At 37.6% G+C, this 17,866-nt stretch overlaps 1 pseudogene; it reads right to left on the reverse strand.

The window, feature by feature from the left end:
* Nucleotides 1-872: 872 nt before the first annotated feature.
* LOC140852843 (uncharacterized) overlaps nt 873-17,866 on the reverse strand; it is a 66,832-nt pseudogene continuing 49,838 nt past the window's right edge.

Genomic DNA, 17,866 nt, shown 5'->3' on the forward strand with positions numbered 1-17,866 from the left:
AAGAAGTATAAAATTGATAGAAGATACAAGAAACTCTCTTTACAAGAAAAAATCTTACTTTTTTCCCTCAAAAAAGGGCCTCATGCCACTCTAGATGCGTCCTGATACCAAACTCTATTGCCACAGGTTATTTTAAAACCCAAAATCGAGTCTAAAATGGAGTCTAAACAGTCTCTGTCTTCGATCAAGACTCAAAACCTTTGCCAGCTGTTTGATCAAATCCCGAAGCAATCCCCGCCATCGGATTGCACAAACAAAGCCTCAGATCACGCCCGCTTGCTTTCGCGCCATCTGATCGCACTCATCAGTGCAGATCAACACCAAAAACCTCGTCGGTCCATGCGTTAGCACCGTGGATCGTGAGAAATGTCAGGAAAAACTGTGTCGGTCCTCCGTGGACCATGCAAAACCCCTGAAAAATGAGCACTCCGCCTGTGTGCTCGCTAGGCCAGCCCGCGCAGACCCGTGCACCTATGAGCCTCCTTTCATGGGTTTCTCCACATGAATTTCAACCTCATCAATTCTTCTACTTGAAGACATATGCCGAACTCCAAAAAATGTCATCTCTAGAGGCCTTGCTAACCTCCCACTCCTCACATAGCTCCAAGATCGAGAGAAGCTTTGCTTCAATTTAACTTCTCTTGAGTCACCAGCTTCGTCAACACATCCGTTGAGTTTGCATCGGTATGAATTTTCAATAGTGAGACTAAACTATCATCCATCATGTTTCTCACAAAGTGATAGCAAATGTTGATATGCTTCATCTGAGAGTGAGACGCTAGATTTTTCATCAAGTACAATGCATTTTGATTATCAAAATTTACCCTCATCACATCTTGCTTCACCTTGAAGTCTCCAAGAAGCCTTTTGAGCTAGATAGCTTCTTTATATACGTGTGCCACCGCAATATATTCTGCCTTTGTCGTTGATATTGCTACCATTGACTGAAGCTTAGATTCACAGCTTATAGCACTGCCGTCCATAAAGAACATATAGCCTGTGGTAAATCTCCTCTTGTCCCAATCTCCTGCAAAATCAGAATCCACATAACCAATGCACTCCAAGCCTACTGAACCATAACAGCATGAACAATTAGTCATTCCCCTTAGATACCAGAGGATCCACTTTACTATTTTTCAACGGTCACTATCTAGATTTGCTATACACTAGCTCATAACGCCCACTGCTTGCGCAATGTCTGATCTTGTGTATACCATGGTAAACATAAGGCTCTCTACTATTGAATATGGTATCCGGGCCATGCCAGCCTCTTCCGCTTCCATGCTGGGTGATTGCTCGATCGATAGTTTTAATTAAATAAAAAATGAGATAGATATCGACTTTACATTCTGCATATTAAAGTACCGCAAAATCTTCTCCACACATCTCTTTGGTGAAAGCCAGATCTTCCTATTCTTCCTCTCCTGTAGCACCTTCATCCTGAATATTTGGTTCATAGCTCCTAAATTCATCTCGAACTTTCCAGCAAACTGAGTTTTCAGATTTGATATCTAACTCTTGCTATTCCTCGTGATCATCATATCATCGACATACAACAGTAAGATATAGAAGCTCTTATTATCATAACCACATAAATATGCACAATGATCTGCCTCTAATCGATCAAATCTCAAACTCACAATAAAAGAATCAAATCATTTTTACCAATATCTTGGTGCCTGTTTGAGATCGTACAATAATTTGTTAAGCCGACAAATCAACTCCTTATCTTTTTCGACAAAACCTTTAGGTTGTGCCATATAGATCTTCTGCTCCAATTCACCATACAAGAATACCGTCTTTACACCCATTTGCTCAAGCTCCAAATCCATGATTGCTATGATCACCAAAATAATCCGAATAGTAGTTAGACGAACCACCAATGAGAAGATCTCATCAAAGTCAATTTTTGACTTCTGAGCATAATCCTTCACCACTAAACGCGCTTTTAACCTCTCCATATTTTCATTTATATCCTTCTTCACCTTATAGACCCACCGACATCCGATCGGACTCCTCCTCGATAGAACTACAAGCTCCCAAATCTTGTTCTTCCGAAGTGACTCCATCTCCTCCTCCATAACATAATGCCATTTTTCAGCATTGGTGGACTCACAAGCCTCCCTATATGAAGTCAGCTCGTCCTCCACCAAAGCAACATAAGCATAAATATGGTTAGTAGAAGGAATGAAATAAGTGATATAGTCATCATACCTGACGAGAGGTCTAATGACCCTCCTAAGCTGCTCGGACTCTGTTGGTGGTTCTTCTGGTGAGATAGCATCCTCAGGTGATTGCAGAGCCTCCGTGCCCAGTTCACCATCAATTACCTCATCATTTACTTGTGCTTCCTCTGCTTGCACCTCATCGTGTGCATCAAAGAACTCAAAAGGAGTAATGGCTTCATCATCTTGCTTTTTCTTGGTGCCTTGAAAAGATTCTTCATTGAAAATGATATTTCGGCAAACAATGATCTAATGGGTAGTTGGGTCCTACAATTGATACCCCTCTACTCCTTTAGCATAGCCAAAAAAGATGCACCTCGAGAGTTTTTGTCTAATTTTGTCCTTTTCTCTTTTGAGATCCACACATATATATCACATCCAAAGACACGAAGATGAAAATAATTTACAGACTTGCAGCTCTAAAGTTTTTCTGGAATTTATAACCCAAGTGATTTTGTCGGTACTCGATTGATCAAGTAATAAGCCGTGCTCACAGCCTCTGCCCAAAATCTCTTGTCAAGTTTCACAGAACTCAACATACTTCGAACCCTCTCCATAAGTGTTCTATTTTACCTCTCGGCCACACCATTTTGCTATGGTATCCCGAAAACTGTGAGGTGTCATCGAATTTCATGCTCGTCACAAAATTTCTCAAATTTTTTAGAGCAATATTCTCCTCTATTATTTGAACGTAGGTATTTAATTTTCAAACCCTTTTTATTTTCAATAAAAGCCTTGAATTTCTGGAAGATCTCAAAAATGTTAGATTTTTGCTTTAATATATATATCCAAGCCTTCCAAGAATAGTCATCAATGAAAGAGAAGAAGTAGGAATACTCGCCCAATGACCTATCGAGTGACTCCCATGTATCTAAGTGGATTAGCTCAAAAAATCCTTACTCTACTACTGCAATAAAGAGAAAGAAAGCCTTTTGTGTTTACCATAGATGTAATCTTCATAAAATTTCAGTGGCGCTGACTTGTACCCCGAAGAAAGCTCCTTATTTGATAATAATTGCAGCCCGCATTCGCTCATATGTCTCAAATGACAATGCTAAGCCATTGGGGATACTATTTTTGCACTTGCTACTGCCACCTCTTCCACTTAAGTCTCTCCCATTAATTTATAAAGACCACCTATTTGCTCTCCTTTTATCACCACCAAACACCCTTTGCACACCTTCAGTTGATCTTTCTCTCCGACAAACTTCAAGCCTTGCTTACAAAACTTTTCAAATGATAGTACGCACTTGCGAAGTACGGAACATGCCACACATTAGAAACCATCCGAACTATACCATCAAACATCTTAATCCGAACATCTCCCACTCCAATCACGGAACATGTTGTATTATTATCCAAATAGATAACTCCACCATCCCATGATTTGTATGTATGAAACCACTCCCTAAAAGGAGTCATGTGAAAAGATGCCCCCAAATCTAAAATCCAATGGTGTGCAAGCTTGGATCTCTCCAATGCCATCAATGCATCACCATCTTTCAAAGTAGCCGAACCAGCTTCACTTTCTTCTACATTGCCTTGAAAATTTTTCAATTCAGATTTTGTATCAGCTCCTTTAGCCCGACAATCTTTTTTGCATATCTTGATTTTTCACAATTCCAGCATTTTACCTTCTTCTTACCTTTGGATTTAGATCTCATCTTCTCTCGATCACCACGTTTCCTCTCGAAAGGCCTTCCCTATGCTACCATGGCCTCTCTCAAAGAGCTCTCTTGGCTAGATTTCTACCTCATCTACTTTGTTAGCAATGATGCAACAACTGACTCCATCTTGAGGGTTTCAATATGACTCAAGTTCATAATGAGATTATCTTAAGATTCTGACATAGAACAATGTAAAATGCTAGCCTTCTCTTCATCTTCAATTCTCACGCTAGGGCTACAAGCTTGCTTACAATGAAATTGAATACACTCAAGTGCTCTTGAATTGATGCCCCATCCTTCATCTTTAGATTGTATAATTGCCACTTCAAATAGATTTTATTCACCAAAGACTTCTCATAGAGGTTCTTCAACTTTTTCCAAACTCCTTTTGCAGTAATCTCAATCTCGATATTAAACAATACCGAATCATCCAATGCCAAATAGAGGTTCGTCAGTGCCAGCTTATCTTTCTCCTCATATTGCCCATCCATCATCTCTTGTAGTTTGCATTCTTTTTCTTACAAAGCAACTTTACAACCATCCTTAATCAATACCGCCTACATCTTCATCTTTCAAAGTGTAAAATTTGATCTGTCAAATCTCGATATCTCATATTTCGTTATCGTCACTTTGTCCGTCATAGTTTCAAATCAAATCAACTATAAAAGAATCTCCTGACTCTAATACCAAACTAAAAGGACCAACCGAGGGATAACCAAGTATACCTCAACCCACACGGTATACAAATACAGCGGAAACATAGATCGTTTTGTAGAGAAAAGAAATTTGAACAAACATAGAATGCAAAATGAAAGAAGAGATAATCAAGCAATAAAATAAGAGAAAAAAAAGTATACCAGATATAACATAGTTTGGCCTATCAATTAGCCTATATCCATAGGCAAGACCTCTTCGATGATTCCTCTATTAAAATTCCACAGTATAAGAAGTACAAAATTGATAGGAGATTCAAGAAACTCTCTTTACAAGGACTTTTTCCTCTCAAAAAAGGGCCTCACACCGCTCTGGATGCATTCTAATACCAAACTCTATTGCCATAGGTTATTTTAAAGCCCAAAAATGAGTCCAAAATGGAGTCTAAGTCTCTGTCTTCAATCAAAACTCAAAACCTCTGCCAACCGTTTGATCAAACCCTGGAAGCAATCCCCACCATCGAACCGCACAAACAAAGCCTAAGATCACACCCACTTGCTTCCATGCTGTCCAATCATGCTCCTCAGCATAGATCAACACCAAAAACCTCATCGGTCCATGTGTTAGCATCATGGACCATGAGAAACGTCAAGAAAAACTACATCGATCCATCGTGAACCATATGAAACCCTTGGAAAATGGGCACTCCACCCGTGCGCTCGCTGGGCTGGCTCACCCACGCCCACACACACCTGCAGGCCTGTGAGCCTCCTTTCATGGGTTTCTCTACATGGGCTTCAACCTCATCATGCTAAACAACTGAACTGAAGAATTTTTATTACTATAAAAACATGCACAAAACCTTAATTGTTCAATAAATTAGCTTTCTTTAGAAAGACAAATTCAAGCGAATGCATTAAAATTTTCAACAAATAGATATCAAATTAATGTTTGAAACTATAAAATTAGACAAGTAGTTGATTCAACAAGACAATTGTAAAATATAAAACTAGATTACTCTAGTCATAAAAGCATCAGTCACCAAATTTAAAGTTTTATATTATCTAAGATGAATGAACGTCCATTACAACTGAAAGAAATAAAGAAAATATAAAAAGCTACATCATATAAGGAAACACAAAAAAAAGGGAGGTTTATCACTTGTTTATGCTATCATCATCATCGTCTCGATGACTACTGAAAGTATCAAACCCCCATAAGAAACTGAAAAAAAAACTAAGTTGAAAATATAAAAATCTATATGTACAACTCATAAAGCCTATACAATAAAATATATGTAAAAATAATATAATATCTAAAAATTATATATAACTAATTATCTGATGTGGGGCAAAATCACATAAAAAAGATGTAATCTAATCAACCTGAGTCTTCAATGACATTATCTCTATCTGATAGGTGTACCTCAGCACCTCTATCTGTATGTCATGTCTCTGATTCATCTTCTATAAATGTATCTCATATCTTTGTGTCATCTCCTATACATGTGTCTCTTACATCTGTATCATCTCCTATACATGTGTTTCTAGCTTATGGGCTTCTACAGTGCTACTGTTCTATCTACACTCCTGAGTATATTTGCTCATTACAGATAACTGAGTGGGGGTGACTCCAACTCCATAACCCTTCACCTTGGCCATAATACTCTGGTCCTATTAGCTCAATGAACACCTGATCTCAACATGACTGTACTCTGTAGATGATGATAACTTACCGATACACTCTGCAATAAGCATTATTGCCCTATCCTATATATTAAAGAACAGACCTATATATTAATGATAAAAAAAGATAATATAAATCATTTAACAAATAGATCAATATATACCATCAGATCTCTAGACTCCTCATCTACAAAGCTGCCATTCGATAGGTATGAGTCATCCTATAAAACTCAACTTCATAAGGCTCCCTCCCATGCTTCTTCATCTACACAATAAAAATATATGTTATATGATATATGGTCCATTATATATGATATGTGATACAAGATATATCATTATACAAGATCTATAGAAAGAGATATACACATTGCAGCCTATTAATGCATTATATTCTTTTAGTATCAAATATGTAGAAATTATTATGCTCTAATACCACTTATTGAGGGAGGAAGAAAGAAGAAAAAGAGAGAAAAACATCATAAACAAATTAAGATAATGTGGATTGACCTCAAGCCTACCTCCACGGGACGTGTAAGCTTCACTATGAGAGAAAAAAATCAAATAAATATAAGAAAAACTTACCACTCAACCATTGTATAAAGATATGTCAACAAGAAGCTTCAAAACTCTTACAAAAGCTCTTTGAAATCTCTTTTGAAACCTCTTGCACTATCAGGATATCACCAGCTACCCCAACACAACAAATCATCAATTGGAGCTATATAGGCTCCAGAATCTTCAAAACAATGTTTCAGTAGGATAACAAGTCTAAAACAAACCCTAAAATCCTTCTGGACTATCTAATCATGATCGGCTCAATCTAGAGCCATTCGATCATGCATATCAATCCTGATGATGCTTAATCAAAGTTGAATTTCACCATGGCCGTCCGATCGCAATCGACCACTCCAAAGCCATCGGATCACTCCAAAACAGTAGCCATCCGGTCGTGCAAAGACTCCAGCCATCAGATCCCCACCGCAAGCGATGCCAGCCATCAGATCATCCAACCGATCCATGCACTCACTTGTGAGCCACGATAAAGTGCGGTCCACCATGGATCGTGAGGTGTAAATGGACCTGAGCCCATGCTCGTGCCTGTCTGGGCCGGCCCAGCTTGCCAATACGCTACGGGCCCATGTGCCAGCATGCTGTCGGGCCTGGCCTGCATCACCGCCAGCCTGCATCAGCCCGTGGGGCCCTCCGACAACATGTGGGCCATACTAGATCCTTTCGAGCTTCCTTCGCACATATCTTTTCTATTTGGACTCCGTTTGGACTGTTTTTGGGCTCGTTAGACTCTGTTCGTTATTCTGGACCTCGTTCTTGATTTATTATGGATCGAATCTTGAGATATTTTTTCTCAACAATCTCTACCTCGACTTAATGTTCGGCCTTCACCTGTCTTTGAGAGTCTATGATCCATCTTGCTCTCTTGCCCTAGGGCACGTCTGCTATCTCATGGATGGGCAAATGTGAGAGTCAAGCTAGGTCGCTCGATTCCACCTCCATCATGGGCTATGTCTACTTTGACCAAAGATCTCCTCGAAAAAATCTCCTACGGTAATAGAAACTTCATTTTGCGATGTCATCTCTCGTTCTTCCATGTCTCTCATCTTGTGCTCGATCCACCTCCACCTAGAGCTCCACTTCGCACTGGACTTCCCTTGGCTCCTGAAGCTTTACCTCACATTGGGCTCCCTGTTAGGTAATAATATCCTCTTCTTCTTCTTCAATATCACCCTATCGCTACTCATAACCTTCAGGATTTCATTACCAGCTACCCACCTGTAGTCATTTGAATCTAGTCTGCTCAGTGAGATAAGATTCCGTCTGAAATTGGATATGTATCGAACCTCATCCAATCTTCTTATTACATCATCATGTGTCCTCTAGCTGACCATTCTGATACCTCTGATCGCACAGCTCGATCCATCCATCAGATAAATAATGCCCTCACTGCTCTCCATAGAGTCAAACAGCTCTTCTCTGTAACATACATGATGGGTGCATGCAGAATAGAAAGTTTACTATTGAAAAAAAGTAGATACCTCATCAGATATCAACAGGACATCATCCTCTGACTCGCTATTGGCCATCATTGCAGTAGCCCTTGTCTGATCTCTGAGTAGATGGCAATCTCTGACATAATTTTCCAACTCATCACACCGATAGTACCTGATCTTGTTGGGATCCCTCATCTTGGATCTGAATCATCCTCCTCGTAATTATTTACCACTCCGTCTGCTGCCACTTGCTCCTTCAGAAATCGTCAAAGCTGAGCTGCCACCATTTGAGCTCGAAGTCTGATTTTTCTGCTTGAGAACCTCATTCTGAAGAATCACTGCGATGATCTCGTCCATCTTGATGGTGCTCTTCCTCACTAGAAGAGCAGTCACCAAGGACTCATATGAAGAGAGAAGCGATGCAAGCAAGACCAACGCTCTGATCTTCTCCTCAACCTTCTCACTTATATTGAGAAGATCAATAAGAATTTTCTGAAAGTGGCTGAGATGCTCCTGCACACTCTGTCTTTCATCCATCCATAGTTGGTAGAACTACCTCTAGAGGAAGAGAATGTTAGTGAGGGACTTTGGCATGTACAACTCTCGAGCTTCAACCACAGCACCATCGGATAAATCTCACCAAGTATATGAATCACCACCTCATCCGTCAGGTATATGTGGATGATACTCACTGTCTGCATCTGTAGCCACTCCCAGATTATTTCCTCCATGGTGTTAGGAATTGTGTCCTAAAACCAATCATGTGATGATTGAGTTCATCTTTGCATATAAATTATTGATTATTGAATAATAGTTATTCTGATATTTTTCATCACAAAGTGACATCTTCCTTGAACTCTTGTACTGTGATGAAGTCCCTAGAACTATGCTAGTGTACGATAAAGAGAGGATTTATCATATAGTTCTTAAACAAGTTCGCGACCAAATGATACATCATTACGGGATGATGACGTTTATCGAGGGAAGGTCGTTGTGTGACATATGGATTGGTTGTCCTCTTAACCAAGGAGTGTGGTGACACTGATATAGCATACAAGTGAGATGTAAAGGTACATTATCACTGAACAAATAACTCACCTGCTGAGCGTTCTACTGTTAAGAGCTGCTCACAAAATACATGGATATAAATATCCTTCAGACCTAAGATCACCATAGTGACTTACAAGCAACTCACTGTGCTTTGGTGCTGAACTATCTGAATTTTTAATATAGTGACAGAAGGCTACTGGGTACAGTCAAGTACTTGTAAAGTCTGTATGTGGATCAAGATGGGATTGATCCCTCCAGATTATTGGAGTTGATGTATCACTGTATTTCAATTTAGTAAAGCCTTGGCCAGGATAATCTATGAGATGGATTTGAAAGGTTAAAATATAATATGGATGAAGCAATCTTGATTGACAGTTAACCTGAGACCATCCTAGAGCATCCAAGATCAAAAGGATGAATTATGCGATAACCATGAGTATAAGTTCTGAAATATTCTTTTGCGATAATTCAACCTATCTGGACATCGAAAACTATTGCTAGATAATATCTTGATTAGTGTAAAAATTAGTTTCTGTACTACCAGCTTAGTGTTTAAACTTATGGAGTTACGCACACAAGTCAGACAAAATAGGAAGAAATTGACCTATGTTTATATATCCAATCTGAAAGTACTTGACTTAATTGAACATATAAGCTAACTTGATTGAGAATTGAGTTACGGATCAAATAAGATTGAAGAGTTGACTATGTCTAGCTAGCACTACACATGAGGTTCAGGTTCAATCCCGAGAATGAATAATTTCTATCTATGATCCATGGAACATATGAAAGATTAGATTTAAGTACTAATTAATTTTATATTAGATCTGAATTAATTAGACTTAAATAGATCCAAAATTTAAGTTAGACTTGGTACAAAAATTTTAAAGAGTTTAGGATTAACAGCCTTTCAAAATTATTTCGAACCGACTTCAAATCGAACTCGAATCGGATTAGTTTTAGATGAGATATGAGTATTCCTACTTGCACTGAGAATATCCACTCATGAAGTATGACCAAAAATTAGTTTTGTGCTTATTTAAGACATTCCAAGTGGGTGTGGGAGTGGGTACAAAGTAGATGTCATAAGTGATGACAATTATTTTTGATATAGAAGTCCTTCTTTCATGAGTATTGGACCAATTCAAATTAGATTTGAATAAGGAGTCCTCCTCTCATTGGGTCATAAAAATTATTTATAAATAGAGAGGATCTCTATCTATGGATGAAAGAAGAGAATAGAATAGCAAACTAATCAAATTGAGAGAAGAGAAAAAGAGAGAGAGACAGACGTGTGAAGAGAGAGGTCCTTCATCTTCTACATCTCTCCCTTTGTTGCCGCCTCCTCTCCTTGGACATGGATCCTTCTTGGGCATCCTACCTACTAGTGTGAGATATCACATCATCATATCTCATCTCTCGATTGATTGAGTTGCAAAATCAATTGGATTGGAGTTCATCCTGCTTTCTTGTGGCGTCTGACGTGCATGCAAAGTAGAGGGTCTACATATCTAAGCCTCTGCGAAGGTTTATATCAGATAATTTGAGATTTGATCTCTGATTCTACTGCGATTCAGATAAAGATTTAATCTATAAATAAGTAAAATATTAAAAAAAAATTTTAGATGCAACCTGGGCATTTTGGAGGGAAACTGTTTCCTTCCCTTCAACTGGTATCAGAGCAGGCTAAAATATATGCATGAAAAATAAAATTTTTTATGATTATTTACATAAGATATAATTAAAATTTTTTATATGATATTAAATCTTATTTAAATTTATTTATATAAAATTTTTGATCTAATTTTGATTGGATTAGAGGTGCCTAATCAATGGTTGATTGAGGTTGTTATAAAGATGTTATAACAGAATTCTGCTGTTGCTGAATTTTTGATGAAAAATAACATGAATTAAAATTTTATTTTAAATTTATTTTAATAAAATTTTAATTTTATTATTTTTTTATGAAGTAAAAATTATTTCAGATTTAAATTAGATCCATTTCGATGGATATTTAGATCTGAATCCTATCATAATTTAGCACTGTACAAAAATAGATTTTATCAGAAATTAATTTCTTATGCATTCATATTTGTATCTAATTATTTTTATTTTTGATATCAAACCTAAAATTGATATTTTATAATCAGTATAAGATAAATTTTAGATTTGATATGATGTATATGATACATCAAATCTAATTGGATTAGATGAAGAACATAATTGATGAGATCAAGGATATGTTCATGACATAAAATAGTTTTATCAATAATTATATGTTGATGTAATTATATATAAAATTAGATTTTAGATCTTAGTAACCTAGTACTCGGATTGATGAGATCACCAGACCGTTCGGCCATAAGAGATTGAAGAGATTAATCTCTCTTTTGTCTATTCGATGGATTCTCTTATGACGTGTAGGGATGTCATTGTGATCCAGTTTAATAAAAAAAAAAGTAAACAAACTTTTATATATTATTTTGATCATAAATATATTTAGATTAGATCTACATTAATTTATGATTCATTATAATAGGATAAAATTCATATATAAAATTATTTTAGATCTGAATTACCTGTTAAATATGATGTAATTGGTATTGATCTAAAAGTTATCATGATAAATGAGATGTATGAATGAAGTTTAGATCATATCTATGTATGTTTAATTGTTAAACTATTATGAAAATTTATTTTCATGTATTGAAATATATGGTATGCTTCACTTGAAACCCTTGTACAATAGTTCTACAAACTGAAACATACGTTTCACACACTTAATTTTGAATTAAGTTTGAATAATCTAGAATTGAGAATTGAAGATCATTAAGACACCACATAATATGATGAGCAAAGGGTTAGCATGAATCAGGTCCTTTTAATGGGTTAGACTTAGGGTTAGGAACACATATGGACCAAGTAGAGAAATTAATTAAATCTAATCAAGTGTTGAATTAGACTAGGTCAGTATTTCTCTAAATTAATCTTAATAGTTGAAGTTTGATCAAGTCCATGTGTCTGACCCTAATAAATGGACCATGATCATGTCTCCGTGGTTGAGCCCGAATCTTTTGGTGTGCCAAATCAAAACTAATTAACCAGTTGGTGTCTAAGATAAGTTTGGCAGATTCGATCAAGTGATTTTTAATTGGGAGCTATTCACCTAGATGCATCTACGATGAGTTAAGAACAGATCCCTCTCGTTGATCTCACTTACCTGGCCAATATGGTAGATTATATTTTGATTAGGTCACTAGTCGATTCGTGCAGACCCATGCCATTAAGGTGAATCAGAATGATTGATTTAGGTTTCTTTAGACTAGCTTATGTTTAATCCTTTATATGACTTGGTGAAGTCAGTGGAAGGATTTGCAGCTTGCAGGTCGACTTCTTCTCTTATTCTTAGGTCAATAAAATCAAATCCTCTAAATTATTAGGTCTATAAAGTGATAAAGTTATGAGATAACTTGATCATTGCCTCCCATTAAGGTGTGTGATAATGAGTCTAATATTTCAAATAGGCATTGGAGGCACCATACGCCTGATGTCTATTACGTATTGAAATTATCATTCATCATATGACCACCATGATGTATCTTCAGATCAATACTCAGGTTGGCCGAACCACACTCGGACCTAGACATCCATTTGTTGGATGCACTTGATGTGTCATGTTAATGGTTGGACCTAACCAGAATTTTCAGTGGAGGTGCCACACGCCTGCTGAAGGAAAGTCTGAGGCAAAATCCAATGTTAGAAGTTGTTTGGAGAAACAATTGGTTATGAACCTACCCATGGATGCACTAGGGTTGGCCGAGCCACACTCAGACCCGAATGCAGTCTGTGTGGATTCTAGTACCCGCTAAGGAATTAATGTAATTCCTCGAGTTGAAGGTAGAGGCTATCAATTCGCAAAAAATAGTGAGAGGACCTTTAGACTAAAGTCCATATCTTCAGGATTAAAAAAATAATTCATATACTAATAGACTAATATTTTTTTCTTTCAGTTATGGCCAACACACTATCTCTCCATTCACTATTAGACAGTGACAAGCTCACCGAACCTAATTTCGATAGTTGGTATCGAAAGTTGAAGATCGTGTTGGAGTACGAGAGGATTTTGTATGTCCTTACGGATCAAGCACCTGAAGAATCTGCAGTCAATGCTCCTCGTGCTACAAGAGATACTTACATGAAGTGGCTCAATGATCGCACGACTACGCTTGCATGATGAGGGCAGCTATGAATGATGAACTTAGTCGTAAGTTCGAGGATGCGCAGCCTGAAAAGATGATTCAAATGTTGAATGAGTCCTTCGACACCCCCGAGGATGCGGAAAGACATAAAACCTCCTACACATTGTTCAATGCCCATTTATGAGAGGGAGCTTCAGTCATCGATCATGTATTATACATGATTGAGCAGATTGAATGCCTTAGCAAACTTGACTTTCTGTTGTATGAACAGTTAGGCAAGGATGCTATCCTCAATTTGCTATCGAAATTCTACCTACCCTTTCTCAGTCATTATAGAATGATGAAGACTGCAGTAAACTATCATGGTTTGCTAGGGTTACTGTAGACTTTTGAGAAGGATCACCAGCTCCAAAAGGAGCCAGTGAATTTAGTGAGAGGTTCATCTGCAGGGCATCGATCCTCTAAGAGAGAAAAGAAGAAAAGGTGCAAAAAATCCTGTGTCGTCGATCCCAAGCAGAGCAAACCGTCAAAAATTGACAAAAGCTAGGCAGAGTGCTTCTTCTGTAAGAAGCTGGGTCATTGAAAAAGAAATTATCCTGCTTATATAGCCACCCTTAACCCAAACAGGCCTAAGAACAAGAGAAAGAGGCAAGTGGTTGCTTCACAAGGTATTTATATGATAATATCTTATAATTTCTCTGTTTATGACACTACTATCTGGGTATTGGATACCGAAAGTCCTATTAATATATGCAATTCATTGTAAGGACTGCAGATAAGTAAAAAATTTTGAGAGGACGAGCGGTTCCTTAATATTGGAGATGGAAGCCTTGTTTCAGTTCTGGCCTTGAAAATTTTGCAGCTTGTCTTCGAATCCAGTAGTGTCATGTTAGATGATTGTCATTATTGTCCCTCCTTTATGATGAATATCATCTCTGTAGGTCATTTGGCCAAACTTGGTTACAAGTTTATAATAAAGAATGATTTATGCGATATTATTATGAATGATACTACAATTATACGCGAACAATTAAAACATAGTATATGCATAATATCACGGCCTATTAGTATAATGTACACACCTAGTAAACATCCCAAAATAGATAATGTCAGCGAATCCTACCTTTGGCATTGTAGGCTTGGTTATGTGAACAAGAATAGGATTGACAGATTGATCAAGGAATGTATCCTTGAGATAGATGATTATTAATTATTGTCTACCTGTGAATCTTGTCTACTTGGTAAGATGACTAAGTCACATTTAAAAAAAAAAAGTGAAAGAGCTAGTGATGTCCTAGGTCTAATACATACTGATGTAGGTGAGCCTATGAACATAAGTGCCAGAGGAGGATACTACTACTTTATTATGTTTATATACAACCTATCGAGGTATGGATATGTCTATCTTATGAAGCATAAGTCAGAATCATTTGAAATGTTCAAATGATTTCGTGCTGAAGTAGAAAAATAAACTGGAATGAGTGTTAAGATCCTTCAATCAGATCGAGGAGGTGAATACCTCACCAGTGAGTTTCTGACATATCTAGAAGAGAATAGGATTCTCTCACAATGGATCCCTCCTGGAACACCACAACATAATGGTGTGTCCGAGAGGAGAAATCGAACTTTGTTAGACATGGTCTGATCCATGATGAAATTTTTCAGTCTGTCAATATCTTTTTGGGGATATGCTCTAGAGATTGCCTCCTATATTTTGAATAAGATGCCCAGCAAGTCTGTCGATAAAACTCCATATGAGATATGGACTGGACGTAAGCCGATGCTCTCACATCTTACGGTCTGAGGTGTCCAGCTTATATCAAGTATTTAAAGATAGATAAGCTTGGATCGAAATCTGATAGATGCTTGTTCGTAGGATATCCAAAGAAAATTAGATGGTACTACTTCTACCTCACTACAGAACAAAAGGTGTTTGTCAACAGTCGGATAGTCTTTTTGGAAAAAGAGTTTCTTGGTGAAGGAGCTAATGCCTATAAAATTGAACTTGATGAAGTTCACGAGGTGGAAGGACTGACACATACAGAATTAGATTTGATTGATGAATCGAATCTGGAGCCAGTAGAGGCACTATTAAGGAGATCCGAAAGAGTACCACATCAACCAGACAGATACTATGATTTTCTGGTCTGGGATGGTGATCCTATTAAACTTGATGAGAACGATGAGGATCCGATCACCTATATGGAGGTCATGCAAAAGTCCGACTTTCAAAAATAGCTTGAGGCCATGAAGTTCGAGATGGAGTCTATGGAGATCAATAGTATCTGAAAACTAGTTGGTCCATCCGAAGGGATAAAATTCATAGGGTGTAAATAAATTTTCAAGAGAAAAAGAGGAGCGGACGGGAAGGTAGAGACCTATAAAGTCCGTCTAGTTGCTAAGGGTTACCATCAGCATTATGGTATTGACTATGACGAGACGTTCTTTCCTGTGGCAATGCTCAAGTCCATCCGGATTATGCTTGCTGTCGCTGCACACTTAGATTATGAGATCTGACAGATGGATGTCAAAATCATTTTCTTTAATGGAGAGCTGGAAGAAGAGGTGTATATGATACAACCTGAAAGATTCATATCTATAGACGAGTCGAAAGTGTGCAAGCTGAAAAGGTCAATTTATGGACTTAAGCAGGCATCGAGGAGTTGAAATATGCATTTTGATAAAGTAATCAAAACGTATGGCTTCGTTAGGAATGGAGAAGAGCCTTGCATCTACAAATGGGCTTACGATTCTATGACCATTTTTTTTCTGCTGTATGTGGATGACATACTGTTACTAGAAAATGATATCCCGACTTTACAGAGTGTGAAGCTATGGTTATCATCACAGTTCTCCATGAAGGACTTGGAAGAAGCATCCTACATCCTAGGGATGAAGATCTATAGGGATAGATCTAAAAGGTTGCTTGGATTGTCCTAATCTACATACATTGACACATTGTTGAAGCGGTTCAACATGGATAATTCTAAAAAGGCTAACTTTCGATAGGCTATGGAATTACTCTTTCTAAGAAGGATTGTCCGACAGCTCTTGAGGAGAGAGAGCGCATGAGTAGAATACCATATACTTTGGCAGTGGGATCTATCATATACGCTATAATATGTACGAGGCTGGATGTGGCCTATTCACTAGGGATAGTGAATAGGTACTAGTCACATCCGGATGAGAAAGTATTGAAAGATTACAAAAGCAATTCTTAAGTATTTGAGAAATACTAAAGACCAATGGCTTATCTATGGAGACTCTGATCTGAAACTTATGGGATATACTAATTTTAATTTTTAATCACATTGTGATGATAGTAGAAGTGTGTCGGGCTACATATTTACCTTGAATGGAGGAGCTGTTTGCTGAAAAAATTTCAAGCAACATATTATGGTCGATTCTGTATGCGAAGCGAAATACATTGCTACATCAGATGCTGCAAAGGAAGCAGTTGTGGTTATGAAAGTTTATTATCGAGCTGAGAGTTATATCTTTCATTGATGGTCCTGTCCTACTGTATTGTGACAGCTCCAATGCCATAGCTCAGACGAAAGAACCTAAGTCGCACCATCGCACTAAACATATTCTGCACTGCTATCACTAGTGCGAGAGATCATGAACCAAAGTGATGTCGAGCTTCAAAGATCGATAAAAAGGAGAACCTAGCCGACCCCTTCACTAAAGCTCTTGGGATCAAAGAGTTCGATGACTTCAAATAGAAGATGGGTATAAGATACTATCCCGATTGGCTTTAGTCCAAGTGGGAGTTGTTGGAAATTATGTCCTAAAATCAATCGTATGACGATTGAGTTTACCCTTATATATGAATTATTGATTATTGAATAATAATTATTTTGATATTTTTCATCATAAAGTGACATCTTCCTTGAACTCTTATACTATGGTGAAGTCCTAGAACTATGCTAATGTACGATAAGAGAGGATTTATCGTATAGCTCTTAAACAAGTTTGCGCAAATGATACGTCATTATGGGATGATGACATTTATCAAGTGAAGGTCGTTCGTGTGTGCCATATGGATTGGTTGTCCTCTTAACCAAGGAGTGTGGTGATACTGATATGGCATATAGGTGAGATGTAAGGGTACATCGTCACTGAACAAGTGACTCACCTGCTGAGCATTCTGCTGTCAAGAGCTGCTCGTGAAATATATAGGTATAAATATCTTTCAGACCTGAGATCACCATAGTGACTTGCAAGCAACTCACTGTGCTTTGGTGCCGAACTATCTGAATTTTTAATGCAGTGACGGAAAGCTACTGGGTACAGTCAAGTGCTTGCGAAGTTATGTGTGGATCAAGATGGGAATGACCCTCTGGATTATTGGAGTTGATGTATCGCTATATTTCAATT

Source organism: Elaeis guineensis, chromosome 12 (assembly GCF_000442705.2).
Source record: "Elaeis guineensis isolate ETL-2024a chromosome 12, EG11, whole genome shotgun sequence".
Classification (NCBI taxonomy): domain Eukaryota; kingdom Viridiplantae; phylum Streptophyta; class Magnoliopsida; order Arecales; family Arecaceae; genus Elaeis; species Elaeis guineensis.